This window comes from Aedes albopictus, chromosome 3 (assembly GCF_035046485.1).
Source record: "Aedes albopictus strain Foshan chromosome 3, AalbF5, whole genome shotgun sequence".
In the NCBI taxonomy this organism is placed as follows: Eukaryota; Metazoa; Arthropoda; class Insecta; order Diptera; family Culicidae; genus Aedes; species Aedes albopictus.
In genome coordinates, this window is record NC_085138.1 from 2,608,575 (window position 1) to 2,624,883 (window position 16,309).

Consider the following 16,309-nt stretch of genomic DNA (forward strand, 5'->3'; position numbering starts at 1 on the left):
AAATAAATGGTAAATACAAACAAATTTTAGTTCATATCAACCGATTTTTCAGTTTAGAATAGCGACAAACTTATTTCTAGTTTAAACTGAACTGATCCATTGTTTGATAATACAAATATTTTTTTTTTTTGACAAAATGTATGACCGTTTTATTAGAACAAACAGAGATTTGGTAGTTTCAACATAAAATAACGGATTGTTTTCAACGATTGCATTTTTACCACTAACAAAGCCGGATTGTAATTGTATTGGTGACGGCGGTTCCTGCTGCAGATCGTAAATCTATTTTTAGACAGTCGGCAAGCGGTTGGAAAGTAAAACGAATAAAAAAGGCAAAAAGGCGAAACTGATCAACTTTTTTTGGATGCTGTCTTGAGTACCTGCGCATTATCCATTACGGCCAAAACTGCACTTGGATGTTAGGGTGATGGATTTGATACACTTTCCTCGTTGTGATGATGTTGAGGTAAGAATTTTAAAGATGTGTGAGTGCTTCTGGGCAATGTTTATGATCCCCGTTTTATTGAAACAAATGAAGTTTTTAACGTTATATTGAATGATGGGAATTGGTTGTTGTGATCGATAAACTCTGAGTAAGAACAAGGAAATATAACTTTGGAATGAGTAAATGCTCAGTTTGAAATTCAATCATGGTTTTTTTTGTTAAAGACATGCCTAATTTGTCTGCGTGTGGGTGAAAATTTTAAACCGGTATAACTTTATTCGTCATGAGGAAATATTACATTTTATAACGTTGTATCCAGTATATTGTTGATGAACGTTGAAAATTACATTCAACTCGCTACTTTCCGAGATATGACAATTCAAAAATTAGTTGCCTAAAAATAATGTTTTATCAGAACGGTTCTAACTTCGTGAAAGATCAACCAATCGAGCGGAATTGTAAGAGATCCTGGAGGAATCCTGGATGGAGTGAATGAAGGGATGCCGGTAAAAGTTCCTGGAGTAATTCCGGGAAAAAATCCTGGATAAATCCTAGAAAGAAATCCTCGAGGAATCCCAGAAGAATCCAGAAAGAAAATCCTGAAGGAATCCGAAAAAAATCTCTGGAGGAATCCCAGAAACAACTCCTGGGATACCAAAAAAATACCAAAAGAAACTCTTTGAAGAAAGCTAGAGGGAACTTTCAGTTTAAAATAGGGGAACCCTAGATCACAGTCAAAGTCAAACAGACGTAACACCTTGAACGATTTTCATGGAAATCCATCGCCCAGTTCACACTACCATCACCTGGTGGAAAAGTTGCACGAATCACTATGTTGTGCAATATCGTCAACAGAAGGCGCTTTCCCCGAGATGAACTTGCCTAGAGTTAAAAATCTCGTAAATAAAGAAAAAAAAGGCGCTAGCGTGAAACGCCAAACGCATAGAAAAACGATGCGCGCGCCTCTGAGAGCCACAACTATGAAAATTTAAAATGATCGTTAAAAGCGTGGTCGATGGAAATTTCGCAAGTGTTACGTCTGCTTGTCTGTGCCTAGATGGTACTCCTGCAGGAATAAAGCATTGTCCAGTTAGAATCCGGACGCAAAGGATAATTTATTGTGACGCTCTCAATGATCATAATCATATATTTTTTACAGCAGTCTGATCATAAACAAGTCCTCTATTGATGGTGAAAATTTCATCGATTTTCTTGCTACGAGTGAAAAGTTATTTCAGATTGAAGACAAGTGAAGGAAAAAAATCTTGCACAAACACGCTGAAAATTAAGCGTGGTCAGGTACGACAGTCGCGAAAAATGTTAATGTCTCCATAACCATTATGTGTGATGTGCACAGATGTTGTTAATCATGCCATGAGGAAGTGCCCAAGGAAGATTGAAGTTTATGTTCATGTATAAATCTGCTTGGAATTCCAAGATTTGCCAGGAAGTTCGAGCTCTGGACATCGTTTACTCACATTACGATTTTGACACCAAATGTGTACAAAGATGATAACTTCAAGAATCGCGTGCTGCTTTTCAAAAATGCACACAAGGGATCTGTAGAGGTTTGAGCTAATTTGGTGAGCTATCACGACAGCCTGAGATGTGTAGTGGTGTCATCACTGTTGGATAGTGTTTATTAACGAAAAAAACACTCAAATTTCGCTTCTTTGGAAGTCACTGAATAGCCCTTAATTTCACAAGAAAAGAAATATTTGGCAAAGTTTCTTTGGAATCCTAATCAGATTGGTAGAGGGTCTCAGGACACTACAGAGATGACCTGATTGTTAAACAAATCCGCCGAAGGGGTTGATGTTAAAATTTACTACCATTGTGCAGATTTTTAAGAAAGTAATCACGGAAAAAATGAGAAAATATATTAAAAATTAAATTAAATATTTTTAATGATATTTTTCCATGAAACTACAGTAAATTACACAGCGCAACATTTTTTTGCCTCAAGAGCAAACTTATGTGTCTCCGACAGATTTTGGGCCGCTGAATATGAATCCGGGCTCAGATTTGCTCTAAAACGTCACAATTTTGAGCTATACCTCAATTTATAGGGCAAAATATGCGATTTTGGGCTTTTTGGACTGCAAGCCATTAAGGCTGGAAATATTTTTTTTAAGCAATCAAAAGGTTAATTGGTCAATTAACATTTAAATTAACGACTCATGCAAAATATTTCGTTCTACCTAATCAAATTTGATAGATATAAGCATTTTACGTTAGTATGAAAACTTGCATGCAACTTTTGGAGGGTGACTTGTATGGCAAATATCGTACCTAACATAAATCGCTTAAAACTATCAAATTCGATTTGGTAAAACGGAATATTTTGCATGAGTCGTTCATTTAGATGTTAATTGACCAATTAACCTTTTGATTGCTTAAAAAAAATATTTCCTTGCTTAATGGCTTGCAGTCAAAAAAGCCCATAATTGCATATTTTGCCCTATATATTGAGGTATAGCTCAAAATTGTGACGTGTTAGAGTAAATCTGAGCCCGGATTCGGATTCAGCGGCCCAAAATCTGTCGGAGACACATAAGTTTGCTCTTGAGACAGACAAAAAGTTAATTTTTGTTACGCTGTGTTATCTTTGTTTTGAGGGCTTCACCTTTTCTGTTTGTTATTCCACCTCAGAGATATAAGTGATTATCTGCGTCCGGATTCTAACTGGACAATGCTTTATCAGAAAGAATTTTGAGAGGAACAAGTCTTGAACGATTTCCATAGGAAATTGTGGAGCATCCGAGAAACTCCTGTAGGCTGTAGGAATTTTGGAAGGAAAATCTTTATGAATCACAAAACCAACTCTTGTAGGGATTTCAAGAGGATGGCTTGGATAAAACACAGATTGATTTTTTCAATGAATTACGATTTCTGGTGGAACTACTAAAGGAATTCTCAAATTCATAAATAATTTAAAAACGGTAAGAATCTCTTCCTTTGAAAAATTCTCTTCGAATACCAAAGGTACGAGATCAGGAGATCACCTTAGAGGAACCTCGGAATAAACTTTTCGGGAAAACCTAACAGAAATGATTCTTTAAAATTTCCTAGATTTTCTAAACGGATTCGGGAAAAAACTTCTATAAAATCCAGGAATAATACCTGGAGTAATCTCAGACGAAAGTCGTGCAAAAGCGCTTTTCAGATATTCAAATCGCATTCCGGGAGATTGACCATTAAAAAAAGTATGTCATTCTTGGAAGCGTCGTTTCAGTTGATGCAACTGTCCAAAGCGTCACTCTTGTATTCAATGGAAACAGACATACAGGGGATGGCCAAAATGTTTGGGATAGGCAACTTTTTTTTCTCTCGCAAAAAAGTTCAACATGCTATAACTTTTAATAGAGCGCATCAAAAAATCTCAAATTTTGACTGTTTGTCAACCTACTATATGTGCATCATTTGTACAAATTTGGGCTCGATTGATTAATATTTCGCAAAGTTAGAACTGTTCGCGTAAAACACTATTTTTCAGACAACTCATTTTTGAGCTGTCATATCTTGGAAACCAGTGAACCGAATTGAATAAAATTTTGAGCGTACACTAACAATATGTAAATGCTTCACAAACTATTAAAACATAGGTACGTTTTAAACGTTGAAAAAAGTTTTCATAGATTGACACTTTTTGGATTTTTCTCGAAAAAATGTAATTTTTTTACATCAATGTCATTAAATTTCCGTGTTGATATCCAAAGATTTTCCACTTCTGTTCTCAAATTATCTCTAATCAGATATATTAGAACCTATTTAGATTGAAGAAAGAACACATTCAATAATTTTTGTGTGGTATTGTAAATTTGACTTATTTTCCTCTATATGGGTAAAAAATTTCAACCCGGAATAACTTAATTCGTCGTGAGAAAATATTACATTTTATAACGTCGTATTAAGTATCAATGTATTGTTGATAAACGTTAAAAAATTCATTCAATTCGGTTCACTGGTTTCCGAGATATGACAGTTCAAAAATTAGTTGTCTAAAAAATAGTGTTTTACGCGAACAGCTCTAACTTTGCGAAATATTAATCAATCGAGCTCAAATTTGTACCAATGATGCACATATAGTAGGTTGACAAACAGTCAAAATTTGAGATTTTTTGATGCACTCTATGAAAAGTTACAGCATGTTGATTTTTTTTGTGGGAGAAAAAAAGTTGCCTATCCCAAACATTTTGGCCATCCCCTGTATGTATGAATTTATGTTTCTTTAAATTCCCAGACATACCCCTGAATCACAGTACTTTATTGGTGAAAACCTCTTGTCAGTTAAAAATATGCGAAAAGGAAATTGTGCAACCAAGATTTGCTCAAAGATGTCAAAAAAAGAAATCAATTGTATAGTAAACTACATAACTTTACTTTAGGAATGTGTTTTCTAGTAAAATTTTCAGTTCATAAAAATTATAGAATGAATGTTCCATTATGTACGTTGTACATACATATAAGAAACGATAGCACTTTTTACCCCGTTTCCCCTGACTACAAGATGAGCGCAAGTTTTACGTGGGGATACAAATTCAAAATAGCTAAAAGCAAAAGATCTTCTTTTGCACTTGTTGCAATACTTGAAAAAAACTGATCCCAACCTAACAAGCCATGTAAGCATTAGTGTAGCTAGCTCATGTATAATGATTTAATTATGCGACATTTTTAGAGCCACCACCGTAAGGCGATTGCATCGTCGTTGCCAGTAGTGACGAATACAACGGATGGCGTAAGGAAACAGAGAGGAAAAGATCACGTTCACGGGAGCCTCCTTCGATGATATAATACCGTACTCTCCGCGGACGGCGCACTGCGCTGCTGCTGTTGCACCGAACCGGCGTGGCCGCCGCACCATCATTCTGTTTTACTTCATTTGTAAATTGATGGCACGGAATTTCACTTTCTTTTATACCGCCACAACTGTGCTGGCTGACTGGCTCACACCCCTAGTCCTCGTCAACGCGGCTACTTGTTGCTGCTGCAGTTACTTTTTTTTAAATTTTATTGCCACTGTTGGAGTTACGGCTGTTCGTTTGTTAGTTTGGCAAATGAGGCCAGCTATTGACCAGTGTTTGGAAACGTGTAATAAATACATTCCTTCAAAAACTGTATTTTTGGTTACTTCAAAATATCAATAACTAGCTGTCCCGGCAGACGTTGTACTGCCACTTTGGTTGTGTTTGTTTGGGTCATTTTGGCACCGCACTCTAGATTGGTTTTATTGCGATTGTTTTGAATTTTTCCCCGCTCATAACAATTTCAGTAGTTTTACAAATACTCTTCTTTTAAGTGGATATTCGTTTCTTTTTCCACATATAAACACAACCACCATGAATACGAATCTAACCATGCAAGAGTCATCCTCATCGGTTCTGCCGTTCGTGAGTTTTGTTGCCTCAAAGGAATTTTAAACTCATTTTTATATATATAGATAGATAGATATAACCATTTGTTAACATTTGAATGTGGATTTAATGGAGTGGTAGACGTACCGAGTACGACTGTTGCTCCATGGTAGTTTGAAAGGATCAGACTGTTTCAAAATCCGAAAGTACTGTTAAATGTGTTACACTTGCCAATAATGACTAGAATCGCTAATGAGGCTGCAAACTCCATGGTAGATTGACTAACATGGGTTTTCATAATAGTATCTTGTTTGAGGTTCATGGATTCTACTGTGTTATGCTTGGTTACTAGTGTTCCGGTACGACAGTTCAGATTTCAAACATGTTGAAAATTCAAAGCTCTCATATGTTCATTACAATCCTTGGTGCAAAACTAGAGTCCTGTCAAATTTTTAGCCATTTCTGTGATGATGTAATGGTGGCCCAAGAGCAAAATAAGTTTGTATGGGAATGTTGTAGAGCATATACACATTTCGACAATCGACAAAAAAGATATTAAATAAATTCTCACTCGCATGTGCATTAGACTGGCACAATTACAAAACTGTCGAAAAATTCCACGGGGCACCCTCTAGAATCGTGCCTTTGGATGAAAAGAACACTGCCGTGTGCAGCATAGTTGTCCCAAACTTTTTAACGATTATGACTTTTTATCATCAAAAGGTATATTTTTGCGTATACTTCCAGAATCTACTCTCGGTTAGTATACTTTGTAATTGTAATTTGTAATTTTAATTTTATTGTTAACGTAACGGTTAGCATAGCCATTCTTAGAAACTCCATGAAAATAACATCAAGTCAATTTGTCCCATGTTCAGTTTTGTCTTCATAAATTGTCCCCTGTTCCATTTTGCAGCATAAACTGTCCCATGTTCATTTATTTTTGCTTAAAAGCTATCCCATGTGCAATTTATACGCATAAAAAATCTGAGCATCTCTGAGGATATCCTGAACATTCTCCGGAAATCCTGATATAATTTGTAAAATTAAACATAGGACAGCTTCTGATGAGAATTGCAACACGGGACAGCTTATGCTGAACGTCTCACATGACATGGGACAGTTTATGCCGAGAAAATCCCGAAAATTTTTAGATTTATCGGCATTACAGTCCCATCAGATTTTTTCTTTAAAAAATCAAAGTAAATTGAATCCCAGCAAACCAGAGATCACATAAGGATGTTAATTTCAAATCGTTTTTGAGTGCAGATCAAATTGAAATTATAAAAGATGCAATAACAAATTCATTGAAATCGTTTACGAAACATGCAATTTCATCCGATTATGTCTTTCATCTTGTATAACATCAACTTTAGTTGGGCAATTATGTAACTTCAAATAATCATTCTAATATAATCTCATCTGTTGCTGTTGCGATTATATTGTAACCTATAATGTTGGATTGTTTATTAGTTCATATTTGATAATCTGAAGTTATACAGGGGGAATCTGATTGCGGTGGCAAAGAAAGTGAATATTTATTTTGGTGTTTGCAAAGACTTGAAACTGAAATCGAAGCGATTTCAGGTGATAATCCAAATAATTTCCTACCTGGGTATTAAGTTCACTTCAATGTTGATCCACGTCCGTGCTGGCTATATTGTGCAACTTCATTATTGTCGATATTAGGTAAGGTTTTTTTTTTTTCCCGGAGATCGTCATCAGCTCCCGTCGTCAGCGCTATTAGCACAAAGTCGGTTCGGTTTGGTGTTGATATGATTTCGATTTTATCGCTTGTACTAAGTGGCCACTGCTAATCCATAGTAAGTTTATATTTGCTAAAATTCTGCGCTCTACAACGTTAAATGAACGGTTCAGTGGTAAAGTATCTGGATGCAGAGCTACTGGTCGAAATATCAAGACTCGAAAATCGATTTGTTTTTGTTTTTATTTTTTTGTTGTTTGTAAAAAAGAAGTCATATTGGTCTCCAAACATAGTTATAATCGAAGTTACATATTACGCCTGATCAATTCATCTGAAGTTGTTTATCACAGAATGGTTTTCGCAAAATGCACGTATATGGCCTCCAGATTTGTCCGAATAGAGCAAATCTATGCATTTTGAACGATCTCTTTTAATCGAGTAGGGGTTCACTTAGCAGAGTTGTAGTTGAATAATGTGAACCAATTTGTTGGCTGGGATGTTGTTAAAACTTTTTGTTCATACTTCAATGATAAATACGCTATGCTGATGGATGACTTTGTGTTTTTATTACACTTGTCCATAGAGAAACAAACAAGGCTGAAACTTAAAACGCGTTTTTCTCAGTTTACTGCTTTGGAACATGGGACACTTGGGACAGCTATGCTGCACACGGTAGAACAATCTGTGAAAAATTCAGCTCAAACGATTGAAAACTGAGCTAGCGCAAATGAGTTGAAGGTTTGTATGGGGTATTCAGTCCAAATATATGGGAAATTGAATGACCTCCAGTCTCTCATGCAGCACGCCGGTTTGGCTAGTTCGATTTGGCTCAGAATTGAAAGAATAGTAGTTGATACTCTAATGAACAACTTTGTAGAAGACCATATAATGATAAAACTTAATTTAGTTGCAGTTTTAGGCAACGAAAGCAGGATGAGGACATCTTCCCCCGATTACTCTCGGTTGTTATATGCAGCACGTGTTGGTCGGTCGTAGCTTACGCGCTACATCATAGGCAGTTATGCAATTCTTCATTGTCTCGATACTCACCCACGTACGTGGGCAATGGAAATGGAAGGACAACATAGCCGCTTATGATGTAGTGTGCAAGTTTCAAACGGCACCCACGTGCTTTCTTTCAGAAACTCCTCTGGTGTTTTTTTTTACAGAAATTCATTTCTATCCAGGGCTTTCTTAAGAAAATTTTTCAAGAAATTTCTCCAATAATTATATTGGGTAGATTTCTATGAGTTGGTACTCAAACTCCACCAGAAATTATTACAGATTTTTTTTCGAGCGTTTCGTTTGAAAAAAAAAACATTGGAAACTTCTCCAGGAGTTGCTTTAGAACTTTCTACAAGATTTGAAGATTTTTTCATACAATCTTCCATTAGTTTCTTCAGAAAAGTTTCTAAAAATAAATTAAGATATTTGTTCAGGTATTACTTTAGTCAGTCCACCAGAGATTTGTTCAGGATTTTTAATAGGACATTCTTTGAAAATCCCCGCATGAATGTGTTTAAGAATTACTTCAGGGATTCGACCAGAAAATCCTGCAGTAATACTTACAAAAAATCTTGCATTATAACCTTCAGTTACTCCAAAGATTCCAGCACTAGGTTGCAGGACTGCCTCCAGATATTCCTCCATGTATTTCGCCAGAAATTTATCCAGCATTCCCATGCATTAAGCAGCATTCAAATATTACGAAACCCTACATTTACGAATCTACATTTTTTGACCCCCGTAATGCTTTTTTGAATGAAAAATGTTTGTATCGGCTTTAACACTTGGCATACTCCCCCATGCCTCTCTCTAGAGCGTTAGGTAATTTGTGGATGTCGCCTTTCGAGAATTTCTTCTAGGCATCTTTGCAGATGCTTAGCTATGCGTTTACTTTATTATTATTTTTTTTAGAAATTCATCCACAGACTACTCCGAGAAAACTTACAGAAAATCCTCCATTAGTTTTATTAAGGGATTTCTTGATTATTATTCTATTTATTTCCTTTTTTTATATTTAAAGATTTATGCTTAAAATTCCTCATATTTTTTCCAGGAATTCCCCCAAAGTCCCCAGAAATTTCTCCAGGAGTTTCCTTCAAGAATTTATCTGTGATTTCATCAGATATGCCTCAAGAGATTCATCCAAAAGTATTTACTAAAATTTCTCTGGGGTTTCTATTGAAAATTTCTTCAGAAATTCAAAAAGGGGTTCTTTCAGAAGTTCCTGCTGGGATTCCTAAAGAAATTTATTTTGAGGAGATACTCTTATACTTCTCCGGAGTTTTAGGGATTTCTTCAGGAATATCAGCAAGGAATTTCTTTGAAAATTCATTCACGGAGTATTTCAAAAACTCTTCTAAAAAACCTGTACAAATTCAACAAAGATTTCTTCAGAAGTTCTTTCCAGGGTTTCTCCAAAAAGGGAGTAATTCCATCGGTGATTCTCCACATGGATTTTTTTTGGAAATTACTCCTCCGGTTCCTTCAGAAATATTTCATGGAATGTCTTTAAAGATACTTGCAGAATATGTTCACATATACCTCCAGGGATTTCTGTATTTTTTTCTGAAATTGCAAAAAAAAAAATACTGAAAAATTGTTTAAGATATCCCTTAAGAAATTTCTAAGCAATCTCTAGAAGATTGTCTCGAAAAATCTTCCAAAAAACTCCTGGAGGTACCTTAGGAAACTTATAGAAGAAATTCTTGCAAATTTTCTGGATTAGTTCCTGGATGAAAATTCCTGAAACAATTATGAAGGTACACTCCTGTTCAAAAGTTTGGGGTCACCCCCTCAAAAACATGTATTTTTTTATGCCCATATCTCCGCCAATTTGCGTCCGATTTCAAAACCATAGGTTTCATTCAAAAGATAATAAGTCAAAGAAACTTAGAACATGATTTAAAAGAAACTTTTTCAAAAAAAAATTGTATGTAAACTTAACCCAAAGTTGCCAAATTTTCTAAAAAATGAATATAAACTCACGGCAGTGTCGCTGGCAGTTGAGTCGACCAAATTTCAAGATGAGAGCGGTAATATGACCCATTTTCTATTAGCTTTCAACTGCTTTTTACAGAACTTAGCTAAAAAATCTAGAAAAAAAGTTATTAGGTAAATTAATCCTTGATGTCATCGACCAAAAGTTTGGGGTCACCCCTCAAAATGATGTATCGGCCAAAAGTTTGGGGTCGCTATCGTAAAACATGGAAAAGTGATTTGTTGATATCTTTGTCATCTTTAATTCAATTTTAATTCTTCTTGGCTTATTTGAAACAAAATGAATGATACTTACTGCATAGACATTGAACCACACATATTTGTTGAAATTTACATACTAAAACTTAACGTAAAGTTGCCTCATTTTTTGAAGCGTGGTAAAATGTGCTAACTTTACATAACATTTTTATTTACAAAAATCGTTAAATACGTTAAGTTAAAGACATCAAACGTAAATTGAGTTAATTATCTTTGAAATGAGCCAAACATAATTAAAATTGAACTATAGATGACGAAGATATCACCAAATCACTTTTTCATGTTTTACGAAAGTGACCCCAAACTTTTGGCCGAAACATCATATTGAGGGGTGATCCCAAACTTTTGGTCGATGACATCAAGGATTAATTTACTTAATAACTTTTTTTCTAGATTTTTTAGCTAAGTTCTGTAAAAATCAGTTGAAAGCTAATAGAAAATGGGTCATATTACCGCTCTCATCTTAAAATTTGGTCGACCCAACTTCCAGCGACACTGCCGTAAGTTTATATTCATTTTTTAGAAAATTTGGCAACTTTGGGTCAAGATTACATACAATTTTTTTTTTGAAAAAGTTTCTTTTAAATCATGTTTAAAGTTTCTTTGACTTATTATCTTTTGAATGAAACCTAGGGTTTTGAAATCGGATGTAAATTGGCGGAGATATGGGTCTAAAAAAATGACATGTTTTTGAGGGGGTGACCCCAAACTTTTGAACGGGAGTGTATCTAAGGAGTAATTCCAGGATGAATTCCAAGGATAATAACTAGAGAAAAAACCTGACGAAACACTCTTAATTATCGAAAAATAAGCATTACAAACTTGTGGAGGAACTGCAAAGACAAGGTACTGGTAAATTTTTTGAAAAATCGGTCTAAAAATTTCTGAAGAACTCCTGAAGGAATCTTCTTACAGGATTCTCAGAAAAAAATCTTATACGTACATAAAAATCCATACACTACTAGCTGGAGAAGTTTGCTAGAGAACCCCTGAACAAATAAACAAAATAAGCTCTTGAAGGAATCTTTGGAACAATACGGGGAAGAACTGAAGAATCTCCGCTGTGTAAAAAACAACCTTGAAAAATTCTTTGAAAAATCCTTAACAATAGATGTTTGAGTAATTGATGCTGAAATTGTTGAGAGAATCTTTGGAAAAAAAAATCTGAAGGAAACCCTGAATAAATCCAAAGCAATAACTGAAAAAAAAAATACCCGAAGCAGAGATGAGCCAGACTAGGGCTGCAAATCTGTTTAATAAAGATAACAACAATAATAATAATGAATATCCGAAGGAACTTTTGGATAAACCTTGGAAGAACAGTCAGAATAATGACAAAATCTCTGAATCTTTGTGAAAAAGTTTCTCCTGGAATTGCATCATTTTGGAAAATAATTGGAGGAATTCTTGGAGAAATTCTTAGAAAAATTTCTTGAGAAATCTCGGAAAGAATTTTTGGAAAAATCTCAAAGAAAAACTTCTGGAATGATTCTGCAAATATTTCTTAGGAAATATTTGAAAAAATGCACGAAGGAATGAAAACAAGCATGAACTTATGTAACAATCCTTGAAGAAATTTCCTATTAAATCCCTAAACAATCCCCAGAAAAACAATCATTTTGGAAGGAATTTCTGAAAAACCTGTGGGCAAGTTTCAAGATAAATAGTTTGAGAAGTTCCTTGAATAAGTCCCATGAAAAACGGCTGGGAATAATTTCTGAAATAATCTCTGGAGGAATTCCTAGAAAAAAAATCAAAGAAGTACATGGATAGGGATGCGTTCTGAAGGGGCAATTAGAGAAATGTTTGGGGGAATTCTTGCTCAAATCATTCTAAAAATTTCTGCAACAATTTTCTGTAAAAATTTTCTATTGTTTTTTTTTTTTATAAATCCTGAAAGAATATTCAAAGGAATTTCTGGAGATAATCCTGGAGAATTTTCTTGAAATCGTGAAATAATAATGAATATAGAAGGTTTCTCGGATATATTCTCAGTTTTAGTTTCCTAGTTAATCATTGCCCGAAATGACCTGAATGTAGGCCATCAATATGAGGCCGATGAGATCTCATGATGCTCTATTACGCCAAAGTACAATCAATGTTATTTTCAACTGAAATAGTATTGATTATTTTTACTGGCTTTCTCAGTCTAGGGACATTCAAAACTACTTGTTTTGTATTGCCCGACGTTTCGGCCTGTAACGAAAAACGACAGACAGTTTTTGCCTTGAAAAAGGTCAAATAAACAAGGCCGAAACGTCGGCCTATACAAGGCAAGTCGTTTTTAATGTCCCTAGACTGAGAAAGCTAGTAAAAGATAGTTAAACTAAGTTGGGGTAATATTTACAATGTAACACAAAACTCCATGGAAGTTTGTCTGGTTGAAAAAATCTCAATTTTTTGGGATGCTCTGAACCATGGGAATTTCTGAACAATGTCCAACCATCTCTACCGGTCTTTGAGATGGTTCAGTAAACATGGTTGAATATCTAAAGCTACTCCGTATATTGGAAATGGCTACTGTAATAAGTGTTGTTCTGATTGAGATGGTGTGTATCACCTAGAATACAAAAGGAGTCTTGGAAAACAAACTGTTTTCGGTCCAATGCATCTTCAGTTACTTTAGATTTGAAATTTTATGTGCACCTCAAATAATTAAAGTTTTTCTATACTAGAGCGATGTTTGAATGTTTTTCGTTTGTCTTTGAACAACAGTGCCAGAAAGGTTAATGGGATTTTCGAACAAATATTTCACTTAGCTTTGTTTGAAATGTTACCTGGAAAACAAACATAAAACATGTTCCAAACACTTCATGTTCACTACGCAGGTGCAAACGTGTTGAACATGTTCCAAACCTGTGCACGGCAGCTTCCGCTATCAATTTCAAACCGCCATATTTCATAGAAAGCCTCCAATACCAACACTGACTGTGAGTCTCTATGACCGTCTGCCTTCAACCTGTCAAATCAAAGCAACCACATATCACGATAAAGTGATTTTCACTCCCTCGCCTCCTCCGTTTAACAGCAGCCTAACGCAGCCAACTGTGACCGATCGCAGCAAACACAAAATCACTTTTCCATGAAAAAAAAGTCCAACACACCACCAGTCCAAACGTGCGTGCGCGAGGAGTTCTCTCGAGTTCAAATTTCCATCCAACAACGTCTCCCACACACCAGTTCCACATGCTCGAAGGGCGGCGCTCGTCCTCCGCCTTGCTTGAAGCTCATATTCCACCGTCGATTTTTATTTTCCACTTTTCACTGCATTTTTTTGCTTCAATTTTCTCCTTTTTATAGTTTCCGTCACTTTCTTGAGACGCATCAAACCGACCGGCGGAGCGATTGAAAGTGTGCGGGCGATTAATTAGCAACATGTATCCACTTAGTGTATTTGGTTTAACCACCGAGACTTTTCTTCGCCACCGAATTCAGCTCATTTGTAGCCCAGCCCAGAAAGATGAAAAAGAAGAAAGACAATTTTCCAGTGTAGTAGCACTTGCGAAACGCGAAGGGAAGCGTGGGTGATGTGATGCGAAGTGATACGAAAAAGAGAAAAAAACAGCACTAAACAGAGCATAAACTACCAGCAAGAGAAATTTTCGAGGAAATTTTTATCAAGAGTTTTCGTTTTCTCGAGAAATGAATTTCCAAGGTCGGTACGCACTTTTGCTTCCAAAACTACTTTGTTTCGCATTTCAAAACAGTTGAACAAAGTCTTCACACTCTACTCATTCTTTTTCGATTTTTTCATTTATCAAGCGTTCAATAAAGTTGGAATTATTTTTCAGTGTCCCAGTAGGCGCTGGTGAAAAATACCACTATTGATTTGGGGGGATCTGGCTTTCGCATTGGCACTCTCTGTCACTCGTCAAATGTAATGGAAACCCTTCCAAAAAGCACAAAAACACACACAAGAAATTCAACTAATCCGTACAATTTCAGCTTGCACAAAAATCGTCTTCACCAAACACGCACGCGTCGAAACGGTTCTTGCGAGACACGACGTAAAGAACAGAACGCACTGAACAAAAGTCGAACTCTCTGCGGTACAGGTCCTTGCGAGTACAAAAAATTAAATCTGTCCAAGTCCAAGTAAGCAACTCCGGGGTGTATGTCCGTCTTGAGCGGTCTACTGATATGCACTGATGTCTGAGAAAAACTGATCGCCAGCTGGAGAAAAATTAAAACTCAAAGCAACGCTTATGCTAGGAGACTCGATCGCGCGCGCGACACTCCATCCACACATCTCCACTCTCGCCGGCGTCGTTCGTTTGCAGCGATCGCACCGCGCCGATGGTTGCTCTGATGTTGCAATTTGAGCAACGGCAAAGTTGGCTTCGGAGACGCGTTGCCTCGGTGACGAGCGATCGAAGTTGGCGGTGCGGCGGTGGCGGCGTGAGCGAAAATTAATAACGTAATAATGACGGAATAAAAATAAACAACAGAAAAAAAAAACACACGCCTTGGAGGAAAAGGAGTGCGAGAGTGAGTTGAAATGGTGCGAGAGAGTAATGAGAAAAGGAAGCCGAGTTGAGGAGGGAGTTTCGTGGGAGATCCCCCCGGCGACGAAATGTGTGTGAGCCAAAGTGGATGAGTGGAGTATGGAATTAGGTGCACGAGAGTGAAGGTGAGGTGCATCACGACGATTGAATAATTATTGTTGACTTAGATGTAACGCGCATGTGAATTTGCGGAATTGGATTAGAAACATCAAATCCGAACAATAGTGAATGTTTGGTGGCGTCCACTAATTGCATGTTGAAAAATGCCATCATTTCGGCTTACAGCGAATCAAAAGTTAATTTGAAATGAATGTCATTGTGTGGTACCATTTGAGGCTGAGTGAATTTTAAGGATTTCGGGTGTTTTTAGAAGGGTTCATAGAGATTTTCAGGGTGTTTCACGAGCTTTAAGGGAGCTTCAAGGGGTTTTGTAATAGCTCTTGGGGCTGATAAACGTTTAAAGGTTTCAGGGGAATCACAAGTGATTTTTGGACGTTTCAAATGTTTTCATAAGGTTTCAAGTAGTTTCAGAAGTTTTAAGAGGGTTTCAGGATGTTTTGATGGGTTTCCATGAGGGAATCGGGATTTTTGGAGATTCTGTAGGGGCATGAAGGAGTTTCAGAAGTTTTAAGGGGGTTTCATGGGGTCTCAGGGGCGTCTCAGGGTAGTTTCAGGGATTTCGTATGAGCTTCAGGTTGTCTCATGGTTTTTGCAAGGGTTTTCGAAAGGGTTCCAAGACGACTTCAGAGGGTTTCAGGATGGTTTCCAGATATCTCCTTCGAAGCTCCCTGAAGCTCTTATAGGGGATCGCTGAAACACCCTTAAAGTCGGGTTTGTATCTCCGCACTATTCTTTATTACACCAACGAACCTAACCTCAAAATGACTGACAACTCTCAGGTCATATTGACAGATGCAACATGAGCATGAAAAGAACGGCAACCAGATCGATGAAGTAAAAAATATGATATGTCTTTTTCGTGCATGTGTGTGGTCTGTCAAAATGATCTGAGAAGTGTCAAAAATTTTCATGGCTAGCC

At 36.5% G+C, this 16,309-nt stretch overlaps 1 protein-coding gene across 7 annotated transcripts in view; it reads right to left on the reverse strand.

Moving 5' to 3' along the window:
• The window catches only part of LOC109411235 (uncharacterized), a 61,120-nt gene extending 46,083 nt beyond the window's left edge, over positions 1-15,037 (reverse strand). For 3 of the 7 annotated variants that reach the window (XM_062842295.1, XM_019684747.3, XM_062842294.1), the window contains exon 1: positions 14,703-15,037. The gene's annotated coding sequence lies outside the window, so the exon portion shown is untranslated. Of the gene's footprint in view, positions 1-14,352 lie in introns of all 7 variants that reach the window. The other 4 variants (XM_062842292.1, XM_062842290.1, XM_062842293.1 and 1 more) reach the window with 3 other exon arrangements.
• Positions 15,038-16,309: the final 1,272 nt, after the last annotated feature.